Below are 19,044 nucleotides of genomic sequence, written 5' to 3' on the forward strand. Positions count from 1 at the left end.
TATAACCTCAGCTTTCTCATCATGCTTTGGACACGCGGGGCTGTCGGTGGTCAGCAAACTGCCAGAATTCTCTGGGGAGAATGCACTGAAGCTGAGCCTGGTGTCCACACCTGTAATCCCAGCCCTTGGTAGCAAAGGAGAGCAGGGATTGGTTCAGATGCTATAGGGTGGGCAATGGACTGAAGCCTTGCCTTAAAACAAAAGAACCCACAAAAAGAAGGGAAAGAAAAAGGGGGCAGGGAATGGGAAGGTGGGTGGTGTGGCTGTGCTGTCCCTGGATCTGCAGAAGTTCCACAAAATGGTGAACAGGAAAGTGGGAAAGAGCACAGCCTCCCTCGGGTGCAGCCCTTTCTCCTGGAGGAGAGCACTGCCACTGTGCCCAGCACATGCAGTCCTGGAGAATGGGATTTAAACTTCCTCAGGACCCCAGTGGTGCTGAGGGCATCACCAAGAACTCCCTTCTGCCTGCTGTGATCTTCATCCCTGTAGCCCCTCCCCCGCCCTACCGCCATAACTTTTTTCATAACTTCTTCTATGCACTGCAGCCTGGGTGGGGTAGAGCCAGGCAGAATCAGGGTTAAGGGGAGGAGAAGCCCAAAAGTTTCCTGGTAGCCCAGGACTGCAAGAATTCCCTGACTTAGCCAGTCCGTGTTCAGTGCCCCAACCCCCTCCATGTAAACCCTAGGAACTCACCAGTTGACAGCGCGGTCCCCAAAGAATTCAGCAGAAGAAGGAAAAGATAACACTTGGTGGTTGCTGCCTTTGCCATGATCCTTCCTGAGACCCAGCAGTGTGGCCAGAGCTGTGGAGAGAATGAGAATTCCTCAGTACCACCCCCGGGAGGGAGAAAGAATTGGGCGGCAAGCAGCCTGTGCAGGTGCCAGGCTCCGGGGCTCCGCTGGAGCGCGAGCAACTCCGTGGCCCCGGGCTCCACAGTGGCCGCCACCACCCCTTGGTCGCCTTTGGTCGGCCAGGATCGGGAGCCGGAGCCGGAGCGGGTTGCCCAGCCAGAGACAGTAGGAGCTGTGAATGAGTTTTCCCGCTGTCAAAGGAAGAAGTAAAGTTCAGGCGGAGCAAGCTCCAGGCCCACAAGACCACGCCCCCTCCGAGGTCCCGCCTAGCAAGCGGAACTCACCTGCTGTTCACCGGCTTTGCCCTGCTGTGCTGCTGTGCTGCAGGCCAGCCATCTGCTGCCCTCTTCCTGTGGCTCTCACGGAGCTTCTCCAGCACACTCCTAGCCACTGAGAGGAGCTGCTAGACCTGGCCTGCATCAGCCTCGCCCTCACTCCCAGCACCAAGAGTTTCCCCATCTTCCACAAGCAGTGCTTCCGGAACATCTCTATGGCACTACTCATCAAAGAGGAAAGAAAAGACAGAAGGAACAAGCTGTGGAGTGGTATAAGAAAGGAACCGAAGAACTAGGAAAAGGAATTGCGGTTATAGTTACTGCCAAGGCGAACAGTGTAAAAGAGCTAGACGCCTTTAAGTCAAAATGATAGCTAATTTAGTTATATCCAAGGACCGTTTACAACTTCTAAAGAAGCTGCAACCAGTTTTGCCATTTTCGAAGTCCAAAACGACATCTATAATGAGAGTACTAACCTGACTTGCTGCAATGGACAAGTCCAGTCAGATAGTGGAGCAGCTCTGAAGAGGAAAGACCCCTTAACACATGCTAGTAATGCATTGTCTTGATCAAAAACCTGCCTGAAAAGTGGATCCACAGGGTTTTCTGGTGCCCACAGGGCGCCTGGTTGCAGTCTTTATCCATGGTTTCTGGAGCAGGACCAGGACCTGGACCTGCAGCTCCCACACATAAGAGTACTCCAAAACCAAACAGATCCAACACACCTTCTACACCCTGAAGTGCATTTCAGGAAAAGAAAGACTTGAAAAATTTTATGAATGTGATCAGCAATCTTGCTAACCTCCTAATGAATGAATTCGTTGACAATCGAACAGCTGTAAAATTTGATGCTCTAGCTGGTCCTCAGGAACTGGCAAAACAAGTGCTGCAAGAGATTGTGATTCTTCCTCCTCTGTCCTTCCTTCTCTGCAGGCTGAGTTGTTCACAGGGCTCAGAACCCCATGTTAAGGCTTGGTACTCTTCTGCCCTCCAGGAAGTGGAAAACAGTGCTGCCTAAAGCAGTAGCTGCAGAATCTAATGCGACCTTTTTCAATATAAGTGCTGCAAGTTTAACTTCAAAATATGTGGGAGAAGGAGAGAAATGAGTGAGAGCTCTTTTTGCTGTGGCTGGAGAACTTCAACCATCTATAATTTTTAGAGATGAAGTTGATATTCTTGTGTGAAAGAAGAGAAGGGGAGCAGGACACTAGTAGACGACTAAAAACGGAATTTTTTTTCTATCCAACAAGAAGTCACAACTTTATTAATGATAAAAACAGTACACATTTTAAACCAAGCTGTAGTTCCACTTTTCAAAAACCAAAAAGGGCGCAAAACTGGGGGAGGATGTCCTTGACAATTCTATGTCGATGACTTCCACACCAGTTTCATCACCCTTTCCTTCTTCACTCTCCTCTTGGACACTTGGAGTCTGAGTGTTTTCGTGAATGTTTGAAACAGCTTCCCCTCGAACTTTGAAATTCTCAGCAGGGCTAACTGTGCTTGCTGAGACAAATCTTCAGTCTTGCCTTCCTGACACACTGTGTAGATATCTGAAGCTGGGCTCTTGACCAAGTTTGGACACAGCCTTCCTCCCCTTCTCCTCCTGGGACTCTGCTTGGCTTTACCAGCAGGTTCTTCGTGGATTTCAGCTGCAGCTGCCAGCTGGGCTGGTCCTGTGGCTGTCTGGGTGGAATCCTGTTCCTCAAGCTCTGGCACTGACTCTTCACTGTCAGACTCTGTCCTGACCCTGTCTCAGCCTGAGGCTGTGGCCACTCCTGCTCTGTCTGTAGCAGGGACAGTTACAGTGGCTTCACTGGCATTTTGTGCAGAGAACATGGTGGGCACTGTTAGATTAGAGCACAGCAAAAGCAGATTCTCGTTCGTCACTGATAATAATCATCACATATATAATAATGTGTACATTGTGTCCAGATGAAAGTATTGCAGAGACAGTGGGCTGCAGAAGACGCACAGAGCCCTCTGTTGTCTGTCTCCGAGCCTTTGCCTTGCAGCAGTCTATTTTCTGTTTCTTGTCCCTTAGCACCCTATGGTTGCAGCACCAAGGGTTGTGAGTTCTTTCCTACTTCCTTACCAACTCCAGAGTGCCAAACGGAAATCTTCCCATTTGCAGTAAGAGAGCTGTACTGAGCCTTTTGTCCACCTAGATATACAAACATTAAACACTTAATGTGTTCTTTTCACATTTTGTTTTTGTTACATTTTGAATGTAATAAAATTCACATTTTATTGCCTTGCAATAAAATAATTTAGAAAGCAACTTAATAGCAACAGCAAGAAAAAAATCTGGCACAACTGAGGTTGCAAAGTCTGAGTCACTCTGTCTGTGTAACATCTGCATCAGTCCTCGTGAGCCCTGCAGTATATTTTTCTAATATGCCAGAAATACACGGTAGACTTAACTTACCCCATCTGGAATTCATTTTTGTTGAAGTTATTCTAATATTTTAGAGAGTGAATTTTAACTTACAAGTTGAGTCACCAGGGTGGGGGAAGGGACATATTAGGAGGTAAGACATTTCTGATTTGAAGTTCATTGTGTGCTTTGAACCTAAGTAATTTTTCTTTAACAAATGTGGGTACCCTTACATTTCGGTAAGAATTTAGCTGCACCGCTTTCATATAAGAGAGGACGATAGCATCCTCACTACGTATGTATTAGGATGGGCTTCAGCTCAGTGTTTACATAGAAGAACCTTTAAAATCATGGCTAATTCATGACTCTTTCAGGACAGGTATTAGGTGGTTAACACACTTTTTAAATGTCTAAAAGATACAAAATGAAGTTAACCTAAAATTCAGAGTCAAAGGTATGACTGCGTGACAGTCCATCACTGTAGAGAAGCACCTTTATTCATCAGGTTGGTGGTTCAGCTACTGTCACAGAGCGTTTTCTGGGATGCTGTGTGAACCAGGTATATTGTAGGCCATTCTGTTACTGTCTTTTCATGTGGGTTTCTAAGCAGGCCTGGAACTCAATGGGTAGCCTATAACTCCCTTAAACTGACCTTCACGCCTGTGTCTCCTGTGTGCTGGGGGTGCAGGTTCATACCTCACCAGGAGGTTTGCTCTTGTTCAGATAGAAGTTGCTTGGGTTTTCCAAATTAACATTAGATTCTGTGTTGAGCTCTGTTTACTGTTGAAGGTAATGTTTAAATAATAAGGATTGATAGTTCTCCATGATCATATGACGGAGTCCCTGTAAGCTTGGTGAAGTGTTTTTGGAATTGCTTAAGCATACTATCATATCATCTGCAAATAGTCATAATTTGACTTCTTCCTTCCCAATTTTTATGTCTTTGACCTCCTTTTGTTGTCTAATTGCTCTGGTTAGAACTTCAAGTACTTTATTGAATACATAGGGAGCGAGTGGGCAGCCCTGTCTAGCCCCTGATCTTAGTAGAATTGCTTCAAGTTTCTCTCCATTTAGTTTAGTGTTGGCCACAAGTTTACTGTGTATACCCTTATTATGTTTAGGAATGTGCCTTGAGTTCCTATTCTTTCCAAGACTTTAAACAAAAAAGAGGGTTGTATTTTGTCAAAGATTTTTTTCAGCTTCTAATGAGATGATCATGTAGTTTTTTTTCTTTGCGTTTGGTTATATAGTGGATTATGTACATGGTTTTCCATACATTGAATCATCCTTGCATTCCTGGAATGGGGCCTGATTCATGGTGATAAATTACCATTTTGATATGTTCTTCGACTCAATTTGCAAAAATTTTATTGAGTATTTTTTCATCAATATTTATAAATGAAATTGGTCTGAAGTTCTCTTCCTTTGTTGGGTCTTTTTGTGTTTTAGATATCAATGAAACTGTGACTTCAAAGAATGAATTAGATAGTGTTACTTTTGGTTCTATTTTGTGGAATAGTTTGAGAAGTGTTGGTATTAGGTCTTCTTTGAAGGTCTGATAGAATTCTGCACTAAAGCCATCTGGCTCTGGACTTTTTTGGTTAGGAGAATTTTAATGAATGCTTCTATTTCCTTAGGGTTCAACGTTAGTACCTGGTATCTGTCTAGAAAATCATCCATTAGATGTACATTTTCCTGTTTTATTGAGTATAAGCTTTTCTAGTAGGATCTGATGATATTTTCAATTTCCTCAGGTTCTGTTGTTATATCTCCCTTTTCATTTCTGCGTTTGTTAATGTGAATACTGTCTCTGTGCCCTGTACTTAGTTTGGCTAAAGACTTATGTACTTCTGATTTTTCTCAAAGAACCATCTCCTGGTTTTGTTAATTTGTCGTTCATCTCTTTGTTCTCTTTGTTGCTACTTGGTTGATTTCAGCCCTGAGTTTGATTATCTCCTGCAGTCTATCCCTCTTGGGTCTATTTGCTTCTTTTTGTTCAAGAGCTTTCAGATGTGCTGTTAAGCTGCTAGTGTAGGATCTCTCCAATTATTTTATGGAGGCACTGAGAACTATGAGATTTCCATAAGTTTGGGTATGTTATGCCTTAATTTTGGTTGGATTCTAACTTCTTTCTTCATCTCTTCCATGACCAAGTATGTGAGCAGGGAGTTGATCAGCTTCCATGAGTATGTGGGCTTTCTGTTTTTTTCGTTATTATTGAAGAACAGCCTTATTCCATGGTCATCTAATAGAATGCATGGGATTAATTCAATATTCATCTGTCTGTTGAAACTTGTTTTGTGTGTATATGGTCACTTTTGGAGAAGGAACCATGAGGTGTGAGAAAAAAGTATATTCTTTGGTTTGGGGTGAAATGTTCAGTATATATCTGTTAAATATATTTGGCTCATAACTTCTGTTCACGATGTCTCTGTTTAGTTTCTGTTTCCATGATCTGCCCATGGTGAGAATGGGTTATCTTCTTCTGTGATTTCTTTATTGTTTTTATTTTCCCTTTTAGATCCTAGATGGTTTTGTTCAATTCCTTCACCTATTTGATTATGTTTTCCGGTATTTCCTTAAGGGATTTAGTGTTTCCTCTTTAAAAGCTTCTACCTGTTTACCTGTGCTCTCCTGTGTCTCTTTAAGGGAGTTACTTATGTCCTTCTTAAAGTCCTCTATCATCATAATGAGATGTTTAAATCAGAGTCCTGCTTTCAGGTGTGTTAGGGTATTCAGGATTTGCTGTGGTCGAAGAATTGAGGTCTGATGTTGCCAAGTGGCACTGGTTTCTATTGCTTATCTTCTTGAGCATGCCTCTCATCCTGTGGTTATCTTTGGTGTTAACTGGCCTTGCTGTCTCATAGCCAGCCTCTTCCTCTTAGCATGGTTAGGATGGGGTTCCTTGGGTCAGGCTGTCTCGGGGTCTGGGAGGGTCTGGAGCCCTGATGTGTGACCCTGACTGTGGCAGACCTCCTGGGAGTCAACCTGACTCAGGTGTGGGTGTGGTGAGGGTTCTGGAACACAGGGTCCGTTTCCAGGCACACATAACGACCAGAAGGATGATGTGCATCCAGCAGGGCAGGAGGTCCTGCATCCTCTGAGCCAGGAGTGGGGAGTGGTTAGGACAGGTATGGGATGGGGGAGGGGTACACACCTGCTAGTCTGATGGTGTCAGAACTTCTGGGGACCAAGATGTCTCTGGGGGTGGGTGGGGCCAGGGGTAGGGCTTGAGCACATGATCTCCTCCTGGGCACAGCTGTGAACAGGAAGGAAGGTTTGACTCTAGCAAAGTCTTTACATCAATGTAGCTATTCACATGAGTGAGTGGTCCAGTTTTTAGGCCAAAACATGATTCATGAAATAAATAATGATTAAAGAGTATTTTGTGGGCAGTGGTGGTGCCAGCCTTTACTCCCAACACTAGAGAAGCAGAGGCAGCCAAATCTCTGCATTTAAGGCCAGTCTGGTCTACATGGGTCCCAGGACAACCAGGACTACCATGTAAACATGTCTGAATAATAAACAAAAACAAAAGAAAAAATATTTTCTGTGCATGGGTAAAAGGCATGTCAGAGCTTAATGCTCATTCCAGAGAGGATGTCCCACCGTCAGGACTCTGTGTTAGTCTGCTCTGTGAAAAGTAAAATAAAATAAAAATAAAATAAGATAAAATAAAATAAAATAAAATAAAATAAAATAAAATAAAATAAAAATCCATTACCTCTAACCAACAGACAGAAGTGCAAAGAAACTGAAAAGATGACTTCACCTTTCCTCTTGTGGGTTATTAGAAGACAGCCTGTTGTCATGTGATTTCTCCAGGATCTGTCATTTGAAAACTTTCAGAAAGCATCATGTGTTTCAGTGGGTTATGCGGTCTACCAGTGCTCCTGGGCCTATGGTTGAGATGTTCTCTTGGTAACAAGGAGGATCATGGGAGGAGAATGGACCTTGTCCCCTCAGAAGCTCCGCATTTCAGTGAACGCCCTTCAGTCATGGCTCATGCTCCTGGAACTTAGTACTCAGTTTCTGCATGGAGACCACTGCTGTGTCTGTCTCCCACTGGGGAACTCTGTTTGCTTCATTGTCTTTTAGTGTTCATGCAAGGGGGAGTTTTCCTGTGGTTACCTTCATCTGGTGCTCTAATATTTTACAGTTGCTACTCTGTCATTTCAGTTGTACTCAGTGAGGAAATGAGTTTCCCATCTTTCCCTACAACTTAGTGTACACTTCTCCAGAGTCCCCCAGAGTCAACACATCAGCTTCAGATGAGTACTGAGAATAATTCTGGACTGTATTCTCTATGATTGCCTTCACTTTACCTTTCCACATTAGTGCTGTGACATTTAGAAAGTGCTCTCTGGGTACTAAACCATCAGGCAGTGACACTACTTAGAAGATGAGGAGGTGTGTTCTTGTTGGAGTAGGAGTGGCCAAGTTGGAGGACCTGTCTCACTGGGGGTAGGCTTTGAGACTTCAAGAGCCAAATATCTCCCTCCCTCTCCCTCCCTCCCACCCTTTCTCTTTTCTTCCCTCTCTCCCTCTCTCCCTCCTCCTCTCCCTCTCCTTCAATCCCTCTCCCTCAACAACCACTAATTAAGAAAGTGCTTGGCTCCCCAATATCCTGTCTGCCCTCTGGATGGCCCAGCTCCCAGCTCCTTGCTGCCCTCTGCTCTCTGCCCTCAGGCTGCTGCCCCTGAGACCTCCACCCCTGGCCTATGACCAACTGGAATGCAGATTACCTGCTCACTTTTCAAGTGCCTTGGAAGTGGCTCCTGCTCAGCAACTTCTCATAGGATCCCCTACTCTGGGCCCCGCCTCCAATGCAGGTCCGGCCCCTCAAGGGCCAGGGGGACTTGGGGACCATGGGGGAGTCTGCACAAGGGAAGCAGTGGTGGAGACCCCAGACAGGAACTGCAGGCCTGCAGCCTGGAGGCTGGAGAGCCACCTCCCAGTGAGCAGGGGAATCTGTGGGTCAGTCAAGCTTTGGGTGGAGTCTACAGGGTGCAGGGTGCAGGCTGACAGGGTGCATAGCCAGCAGAATGTATAGATTGGGCAGCATGATACATTCCAGGATGGGAGGAACCCTCTACCAACTATTGATCTGGAGCTCTGGAACATGTGAGCGCAAACAGCCTGGCAGAAACCCTGGAGGACAAGAATGAAGGAGTTGAGATTGACATGGAGTCCTGACAGAAGGATCTGAAGAAATGGATTTACCGAATTTGAGGAGACCTAAAGGAAAAGTTCTTTTCCATACTGGACATGATACTTTTTTCAAACATGAAAGATGAGGAAGAGTTTTGGGACAAATAACTAATTACTACTGAATCTCCTATTGGAGAGTTGTCAAGGACATGGTACAGCTGCAGACAAAATACTTTGTGTATGCATTGTTAATGAAAAAAGTTTTGTTCATGCTCTTGACTTTGAAGATGCTTATCTTGGAAAAGGAGGCTTTGACGGTTTTAGAGGAAGCACACAGGTCTTCCTCGCGTGTTCTGTCAAATGTTCCTTTGCACCACAAAGCTTATTTGGGGTACATGGAAGGAATACATTTATACAGCTTGTGCTAATACTCTCTACTGGATCTCATTGGCTTCCCTTGCTTGAACAAATAGGAGACTTGAGTATCTGTGCAAAATTAAAATGTGAGATTGTTTCTGAAAGCTAACCTTGTTTTAAAAGAGTATAAGTTTAAACTAGTGAGAACTTCCATTTGGGTAACCTGTTTTAACTTTCACTATTTCCTGTTTATTAAAACAGTACAGGCAATGAATATAGCCAAACAATGGATAAATAATAGTAGGAAGCAGATGCCTGTCTCTTGTCCCTTTTTCTGGGGTGAAAGAAATGATCTGGTCAGTTTACTGACTTTGTTTTGAGGACAGTTTTTATATTGTTTATATTACTTTATACTTGTAGTTCTCAACACTGATAGTACTTTAACCATCTCTGGTCGAGCCCTGGTCCTAGAGACATCTCATTCAATTATCTGAAGGTGGCTTTACACACTGGTTTTTGTTTTCTTATATTTTGTGGGGGTTTTGTACTGATTCTGTATTCCTGTATTGTGCAGATGGGGCTGAACCACTAGACTAGCACTGTTTAAGGGGATCACTAGTGTGAGCTGCAGCAATGCTTCTTCATGAGTTTTCTACATATCTTGTTATGTTATTTCAGTTGTCGTTACTAAGTTATTGTGTTACAATTTTATTTTTAATAAAGTACACTGTTTATGTTTTAAAAAAAAAAGAAAGTGCCCTCCAGGTTTGTCCACAGCCCAGGACTGTGAACCTATGGAGGCATTGTCTCAGTGGTGACTCCCGCCTGTCAGATGATTTCACTGTCAAGTTGACATGAAACAAGCCATCAAATCATGATCTGGGAGAGGTTCTTTTACCACCTGAGACATCTTTCCCAATAGTTCTTATTAGAATTTGCTGCCTTTGGCCTCTGTTGCCTATGTGGAGACACTCCTTAGTAGCCAAGACTCTCACTTTTCTTAGTTCAATGATACAATTCTCTAAGCTTGCTCCTCCTGGTCCTCTGATTTCCTATAGGACAACTTCGTTTGAGAATTTTTTAGGGACCTTATATTTTCATTCTTGGGAAGATTTTGTAGAATATTTGTAGGTTAACACTCAAATCGCTGTTTCCACTTCTATACAAAGACAAACATGGTGGTCAACAGTATCTGAGGCCTTACTTGATGGTTCCTTATTCATACCCCTCTGTCCAGGAATTGGTCCTCCCCACAAAGGCCAATTCTCCTCCCATACTGGTTCTCAGACATTCACAGTCTCCCTTTGTGGTAACTTGAGCATGAATGGCTCTCATAGGCTCCTATGTTTGAAGGCTTAGCCATCAGGGAGTGGAACTGTCTGAACCACACAAGCGATTGGATCATACATGGGTTGCCGTGGTCATGCAGGTTGTATGAGAAACAAGTGATCGGGGCTTGTAACAGTTTCATTTTCAAAGAACTTGTTTGGACAGTACAAGTGTTGGCAGGGTTGTGGCATCTGTTCCCAGCCAAGGACTAGAGATTAAGATGTTCTTGGAGGTGATTTACAGCTCTCCCTAGGTTGACATCCCTCCATACTGCAGCAGTTTCCAGCCCGGGGTTGCATTCTCTCCTATAGCTCCTTTCCTTTAAAGAAAAATATATTTCTTTATTTGTGAGTATGTGTGCACGAGGGCATGCCCACACATGTGCATGTATGTGGACCTACATTGGTGTGTGTGAAGTCAGAGGACAACCTGTGGAAGTCTATCCCCTCCTTCCACCATGGGGTCTCTTGTGCTAGAACTAGGTTGTGCTAGGAAGCAAGGCCAGGTCGTTATTCCTTACTGCTATAAAAGCATCCAATTCCCTTCCAGAGGTATGTGTCTCCAAGAATTTCATTGCTGTGTTTCAATTCACGGTGTCTGTTCTGCTAATGTTTTGCCAATTTAATACAAATTAGAGTCACGATTGAAGAGGGAACGTTGATTAAGGAATTGCTTCTATCAGATTGGCCTGTCTGATTGTTTCTGGACGGGTTTTTGGTTTTGGGTTTTTTGTTTGTTTGTTTGTTTGTTTGTGTTTTTTGATGAATGATTGATGTGGGAGGGAAAGACCCACTGTAAATATTACCATGTTCAGACACATGGGCCTGGACTGCCTGAGAAAGGTGGATGGCCATGAAGGGCTATCCCTTCAGCTTTGGTTTCTTTTCTGGTTGTTTATGGAGACAAGGTTCCACTATGTAGTGCTGGCTGGTCTGGACTCACTATGTAGACCAGGCTGGCCTCCAACTCACAGAGACCTCTACTGCCGCTCAAGTGCTGAGATTACAGTTCAGAGGCACTGTACCCTGTCCTCTATTAATAGTCTCTCTTTGCCTCAGCCTTTATGATTTGAGGTTTTCATTGTTGCTGTTACTGTCTGAGCGTTTTGTGGTTTCAAGTGTTATTATGAAGATAAATACTCAATTGTTTCCTTTATACTTTTAATAGTAGTTTTTCAGTTTCAGGTTTTACACTTAAACCCTCTGTCCATTTGAGGATCTTTTTGAATAGCATGGACTGTAAGGTTGAGGTTTAGCCTCTCACAGGCTTCTAACCACTTTCCCCAGCAGCATCATGGAAGATTTTCTTTCCTCCACTACTTAATCCTGGCGTCTCTAGTCAAGACCCCTGTGCAGGCCTGCTTCTGGGCTCCCTGTTCTGCTCCATCATTGGTCAGTGTTTCCTGCCATGCTGTCTCAATGACTACAGCTTTGGGTAATGTTGGAAATCAAGGAATGGGATATATATTGCTGTGACAGAGGACCCAGATTCAAGACTCAGCAACCACGTGGTGGCTCAGAATTATGCACAACACTGTCGTGCATAGACACACATATAAGCAAAACATTTACATACATACAACAAAATAAATGAATATAGAAATTAGGAAATATTTTGCTATGTACAGCCATTCATATTTCTGTGAGAAGGTGGATTTTTTTATTCTTTTTCAATGCAGACTTTAGGAGAGATCACATAGAATCCATACATTATTTTGAACATTATACCTATTATAAACAGTGGTGACAGGTGTTTTCCCGATTATTTGTGTCCTTTTCAGTTTCTTTCATTTTTCTGCAGTTCTCCATCTCAGATCTTGGCCTCCTAGCTGAGATGTTTGCTGCTGCCAACAGTGAAGCAGTTCTCTGAATTTGATTTTCACACCACAGGTGTGAGTATATGTGAAGGAGACTGATGTTTCCTTGGCCGATTGCTTTCTCCTACAACGTTATATTCCGTTTATTACTCTTCGCCTCATTTGCGAGATTGTCAGGTTTTGTACGTTTGTGTTCACATCAGACATAAGTAGACTCCTTACCCTCCTCACGTCCAGTCGGGTGCTCATTAGTGCTTTGCTCTTCTTTTCTTTCCTCCGGTTTTCTTTGTTTTACTTTCATTCTTCCTGTCTTTCTTTCCTTCTTTGTTTTTTTTTTCCCCTCAGTGAGCTAGGACCTCACGTGCCATGTGGATTACAAGTTGTGACAGTGCGCACCTGCCTGGTGTCAACTTCTCACTCTTAACTATGCTATTAGGTCTTTTGAATTGTAAGTCTCTCTCTCTCTCTCTCTCTCTCTCTCTCTCTCTCTCTCTCTCTCTCTCTCTGTGTGTGTGTGTGTGTGTGCAGATGCATGTATGTACAGATATTCTTTCCATTCCTGGTTTATTGACAGATTTCATCGGAAAGTGTGTTGAGTTGTGACCACTTTTCTGTTTCTGCATTTGTTGAGGGGTTATGAAACTTTGCCTTTCATTCTCTTCATCTGGTGGATCACACTTGCTGACTACAGTACTGGTTGAACTGTCTTCCTTACCCACTAACTGCAAAAGAGGCCAGGGTGCTCCAGAGAGAAAATGAAACTGCTCCCTCTAGACTCAGTTCTTTCTACAACAGAGACTTTCCTGTCACCTTTTCTATTTGTGAGCTGGAAGGGGAAGGGTGGGGCACCATCTCAAAACTGCAGCTGCCCAGCCGCATGCTGTAGAGAGGCAGCCAAGGGGACCTGGGCACTAAATTGAGACACAGTGACTAATCAGGACTCAGGGACCTGGACACTAAATTGAGACACAGTTGCTAATCAGGACTCGGGGCTCCTTCATGCTGGTCCCTGTGTCGAGACTCCCTCTGTCAGATGACCTGAATTCATCTGACAGACACCTTCATAGACATGGAGGACAAACATTTTGTAACAAGCTGGATGAATCATGGTGTTTGCCAGGAAAAACACAAGCACTTACCCATTGGAGCAGAGAGTATTATTAAAGAAGGAAAATTGATGGAGAAAAGAGTGGTCTCCTGAGTCCTCCAAAATACCTGCTAAGGAGTCTTACATGAACTCATCAGAAAAAGGTTAACTTGTGAAATCTACATGATCTTAAACACATGGCAGGTGTGTTAGGCAGGGTGCTCTAGTTTAACAGAACATATAGAATGAATCTCTATATATAGAAAGGTGATTTACTAGAAAGACATGCAGGCTGGGGCCCAGCTAGTTCTATCATGGCTGCCTATGTGTGGAAAGACCAAGAATTCCAAAGTTGCTCAGTGCACAAGGCTGGATGTCTCAGGACATCTTCAGTATCAGAGTCCTGAAATGCTGGGCTCTAGTGACAATGGACGAATGGGCTTGCTAGCAAGGCCAGAGCAATCAGGAAAATAGCAAAATCATACTTCTTCCATGCACTTACATAAACTCTAGAAGAAGGTGGAGCCTATATTAAACGTGGGTTTTACCATATCAAAAGATCGGGATTAAAGGTGTGTTTTCCAACATTAAATATCTTGATTAGAATTAGATTTTTCTACTTCTAATTAATCCAAAATCTCTTTCAGGTGTTCCATTTTTTGTTCCTAATTAATTCCAAGCATAATCAAGCTAACCATGAATAACTAATACACATGCACTATACATATACATATATATATACATATATGTATACACTACATATAAATATATACATGCACATATATGTATATATATGAACATAAACATAAATGTGTATATGTGTGTGTGTGTATACATATAGTAGGTTTACTAAAATGACTTAAAGGCCATGGTGTAGCTAATGCAATATTGGTGCCCATGTATTGAAAGTCCAAGAATCCCATAATTCTCCAGTTTATGAGGCTGGGTGTCTCAGCTAGTTTTCAGTCTATGCAAGAATTCCAAGAAAAGACACTGAAAACTATCTGAGTTCCCGTGCCAGTGACTACAGGGACCTGCTAGCAAGGGTTGAGAGCCTGTCTTCCTTCTTCCAGGGTTTGTATAGGCTTCCGTGGGTCAGAAACTAGGAACGTAATTCATCCCTCACAGAGTCATTTCAAATAGCGAACTGTATCAGTGTCAAACCCTTTCAGGCCCTTAAAGCTCTGAAGGGAAGGGCCCTCCACTGGGCCTCAGATAATACAGAGTGTAGCAGAAACTCTACACATTACAGTGACTACTGCAGACATTGTCAGACTTTATGTTGACGCTTTACAGCCAGTCTCAACCTCAAAGTCATTTGATGGCATCAGGACACAGGCCTGTGGTGCATGGTCTGAGTCTCACAGAGGTCATAGAATAGGACCCCTTCTGGGTAATTCCAGATAAGACAATATGCTCAAATAACTGCCTTCATCAGAATTCTGCAGCAAGTGCAGGGATGACCATTAATATTTACACAGACTGACCCATGCTTTTCATGTGTGGGTGACCTATGTCATCCAGCCCTTTGAAAAGAGAGGCACCATAATAATTGGTTTCATTATGACATATTCATGTATTAAAGAAATATAAATAGACAATATCAGCTCTTTTATTAACCTTTCCAGTACCACTAGACCTGTCCTCTTTAAGGTACTCCTGCCTCTGCTTTCACCTCTATGTTTGTGTGTGTGTGTGTGTTACAGACCTGCCCCTGTGCAGGGGTGAAGCAAGTACTCAGAACTTCAACAGTGAGTTCATAATTAGAGAACAGTATTTCCCATCATTCCGCCCCATCTTGCCCTCCAGACTTTCTTTCCCCTCCTGTAATGGGTTTCCTACCTCTTGGATGGGGTGATATCTATGTTTGATCCAGAGAATGCATTCACCCATGCTCTGGGCTAATCTTCCTGACACAAACCTTTGGTGGCCTGGTTGGGAAACTCTCCTCCTGCCTTCCTCTCTTTCCTTTGTTCCCTGTGGGGGTTGTTGGAGCAGTCCTTGGGCAGCTGAAGACTTCTGTCTCAGAAGACAATGCAGGGAGATCCAGTGGCCTCCATGATGGAGTCTGGACCACCTCAATTTGTCAAGGGTTGAGGTGTATCAGGATATAAGCTAAGGAATGACTCTCAGATTTCTGTGCAAGACATATGGGGTAATTTTTCTTAATATGTGCCCCCTAATGGTGAAGAGAGAGATGAACTCATTCCCAGAAGCCTGAACACACTGTGAGAAACTCCTCACCCTCTCTCTCACATCCCTACTTCATAGTTCTTGTTATTCTTCAGCATAGGAGGGAAAGAGTTCCTGACTGACATTTGGCTTTGCCACTTTGTTCTCAGACAGACACCCTGATGCAAGGGACTCTGGGTGATCAGGGGTTTGTTCTCTGCATTAGTGTGAGTCCCTTTTCCCATAGATAGGGTTCCTGATGCTATGATGAAGCACCAGGCCACAAAGAAAATTAGGGATTAAACTCTAGCTTCTGTCACCTTGACAAAAAACTGCCAGCACAACTGAACCCTAGTCACTTTGACACACAAGCACAACACATTTATTTATTTTGACAAAACCTTTTTAATCAGGATCTTTATCTATCCCAAACATGGCACATTCATATAATATCACAAAACAAAACACAAATGATATTAAACAAAACTTTGATAGTCTACCAATTCATACACTTTAAAAGTTCAGTCTCTATAAAAACCTAGTCTTTTTTGAAAATGAAAATTATCTTTTCAAAATTAAAGTCTCTGTGTACTTCTTTAATTATTAAAATTAAGTTAAATATCATTTTATTTCAGGAGAGAAGACCCAGTGCACCATTGTAATACGAACAAAGCTGAACCCATCTCCAGCCATAAATACATCAGTATGCAGTGTCTGGGATTCATCACAGTCTTCTAGATCCTCCAAATGTGTCGGCCACGTCTCCAGCTCTGCCTCACAGAACACACAGCTTGTCATCGGGGCTCCAGCTGGCTCCCATCCACTGCAGAGGCAGTCATCCCTGGTCATCCCATGGCACTGGCATCTCCAGACGCTGGTGACTCTTGCTGCAGCCGGGCTGCACGCTCACCCACAGCCTCTCCTGGGCTCTGTCATGGCGCCTCAGCTTCTCTCCTTGACTCCTTCAACCTTGGCACTGGGACTGCTCCACAGGCTGCGTCTGCACCGGTGGCCTCTCCTGTCTTTCCACAGTGCTGAGCCTCAGCTGCTCTGTGTGACCCTCCATTCCTCCAGCTACACCACCTGAGACCTTACACAGTACCCGGGTCAGCTGTCAGCACAAGGTAACACCTAGGCCATGTCCAGAGCACAGCTTCCTGACTCTCGGGAGATCCTTCCTAGAAAACTTCCCCTCAATGATGTTGGTCTCTTCTTAATCACAACTGATGCTTCAGCTCACTGTCCCATCACAGCAAAGGTTTGCTATACTTTTCTGGTCTCTTGTTAAACGTAACACACTCTTCAGCTCTAACTGGCCAGATACCACAGATTGTTTGTACAGATGACTTAGGAGACTCTTTGCTTCCCTCAAAAGCCAGGCCTCCATCATCTGATCTGTCCCCAGAAGGCTTCTCTTCCAAGCTATTACAGAACAGCTGCTCACTGTGCTCTCAACACTCAGTGATTTTTCTGTCTCAAAGTTTCAAACTTCTTCCACCATCCTGTCCACAATGCATCCTCAGATCTTTGACAGCAACACCCAACAATCATTTACCTAGTTGAGGTCATTATTGCTGGGAGGAAACATCGTGACCAAAGCAAGTTGGGAAGGCAAAGTTTTATTTGGCTAGGACTTCCACAGCATAGTCTATCACTACAGGGAGTCAGAACAGGATCGCAAGCAGAAACGGAAACAGGCCAAGGTAGGAAGGAGGGGGTGCTGCTTACCTGCTTGCTCCCCTTTGCTCTTTCATTCTGGTTCCTTATAGAAACCAGGACGACCATTCTAGAGGGGCCTGAACAACAGTGTGCTAGGCCCTTCCACATCAATTATTAAATCAGATGATGCCTTATAGGATTGCCTACAACTTAATATTATAAAAGCATTTCCTCAGTTGGAGTTCCCTTCACTCTAACAAGTCCATCTTGTGTGCAATTGACATAAAATTCACCAGTACACACTCAGAGCTGACTTGTAGTCCATTTCAGGTTGCAAGTGTCCGGAGCACATGTCTGATGTCATTATGCCAATCCATCTGCTCAGTTCATCTCTGCAGAGAAGCTGAGGTGCTGTGCGTTGGTCCAGGAGGGTTCTTCTCTTAGGATGCCCAGAATGGAGACATGGTTTGTGAGCAGTGGTGGAGAGCCTGGGTGGGTACTTTCAGGCTCAGCCTTGGATCTTGGTTGGGACCAACTCTGTCTGTTGGCCATAGTGCCTTCTACTTCACCAAAGGATATAATCTCAAAACCTAGCTAGAATGATGTTGAAGATATCCTACAGAAAACACTTATTTCCTTTGTAACACAATTTTTCTTTTGGACCCATCCTCACACTGAGAGCAATGTCTTGTTGGTGGCACACCAGCTGTATGCTCAGTGACACCTCTCTGAGATGATTCAAGCAGGGATTCTGAGATCCTTAGAACTAAGCCTTCAAGGCTCTGTGACAGGATGCTCAGATGTGAGAGACCTGCCCTATGACCCCAGCAGATCCTCCCACTACACCCTGCCCAGCTCTGGCTCCTTTGCACCAGCCCTCCTCTGCTTGACACTTCTCCCAGTCTCCCTCCCTCTGACCTCCCTTTGTTTTTTCTCCCTCCCCTCAGCCTCAGCCTGCAGGGCCCTCTCACACACTCCTACCCTGGGCTAAGTGTGGGTCTTCCCTCACCCTTGTTGCAGAACATTGTACAGGAACTTGGGAAAGAATTAGAAGCTGCCCCCTCTCCCTCAAATCCTTTCTTGTGGATACTGCAGATGTTTTCTTCTTTTAACTCTGTCACCCTAAGAAGCTTAACCTTTCATCCTTGACTTCACTGTCCCCTCTTTCAAGGTTCTGTGAGCTCTGTGCCCGATGCCCCATCAGTCACCGTGCCCTTACTCAGGGTGAACTCTGATGAAAACTAACCATGGCATATGGACTTCATCTTTCCTATTACAGTGCAGTGAGGTGCTTCCATGTGTAAAAAGGGGAAAACATCCCTCAAAGGGTCAAAGATAATTTTTCTGGAGACAAACTTGAAAGACCATGGCCAGCCAGTAAGGATGACCACAGATTTAGGTTTCCCTCAGTTTTACCTGGCGGCAATTTTATGAACATTTTATAGAAAGACACAAGGAAGTCATTAATCAATTCTCTTTGAAGTACAAAGGTGGGTGCCTCAGGAAGATGGATTATAACAAGGCTGGGAAACGCCAACTGTGGGCCTCAAATGCCCTGGGTTGGGGAAATCTTGAAGGTCTGCTCATAAATTCTAAGGAAATATATCTATTAGCCACAAAAATATTAGGTCACTTAAGAAGGAAGGCAAGAAGTCGGCCCTAAGCAGGCTAAAGAAGGCCCAAGACAACAAATCTTGGGACCTATGGCATTCCACCATCTCACATCTTTGAGGATCTACGTAACAACTAACTTTTGAAGGTCAAGGTGAACTCCTGTTCATATATGCAATGTGTGTGTGTGTTTGTGTGTGTGTGTGTGTGTGCATGCGCTCATGTGTGTGGAGGGGCTGTGTTTGTGACTGTGTATCTATGTATGTATGTATGTATGTATGTATGTATGTATGTATGTGTGTATGTATGTATGTATGTGTATGTATGTATGTATGTGTGTGTGTGTATGTATGTATGTA

At 43.9% G+C, this 19,044-nt stretch overlaps 3 pseudogenes; 2 read left to right on the top strand and 1 right to left on the bottom strand.

Annotated features, from left to right (window-relative positions):
* Positions 1–652: 652 nt before the first annotated feature.
* LOC127673501 (nascent polypeptide-associated complex subunit alpha-like) lies at positions 653–2,965 on the bottom strand (annotated as a pseudogene).
* LOC127674188 (spastin-like) lies at positions 814–2,356 on the top strand (annotated as a pseudogene).
* Positions 2,966–8,176: 5,211 nt separating the features above from the next.
* Positions 8,177–8,699, top strand: LOC127673846 (uncharacterized protein C9orf40 homolog; annotated as a pseudogene).
* Positions 8,700–19,044: the final 10,345 nt, after the last annotated feature.

Source organism: Apodemus sylvaticus, chromosome 23 (assembly GCF_947179515.1).
Source record: "Apodemus sylvaticus chromosome 23, mApoSyl1.1, whole genome shotgun sequence".
In the NCBI taxonomy this organism is placed as follows: Eukaryota; Metazoa; Chordata; class Mammalia; order Rodentia; family Muridae; genus Apodemus; species Apodemus sylvaticus.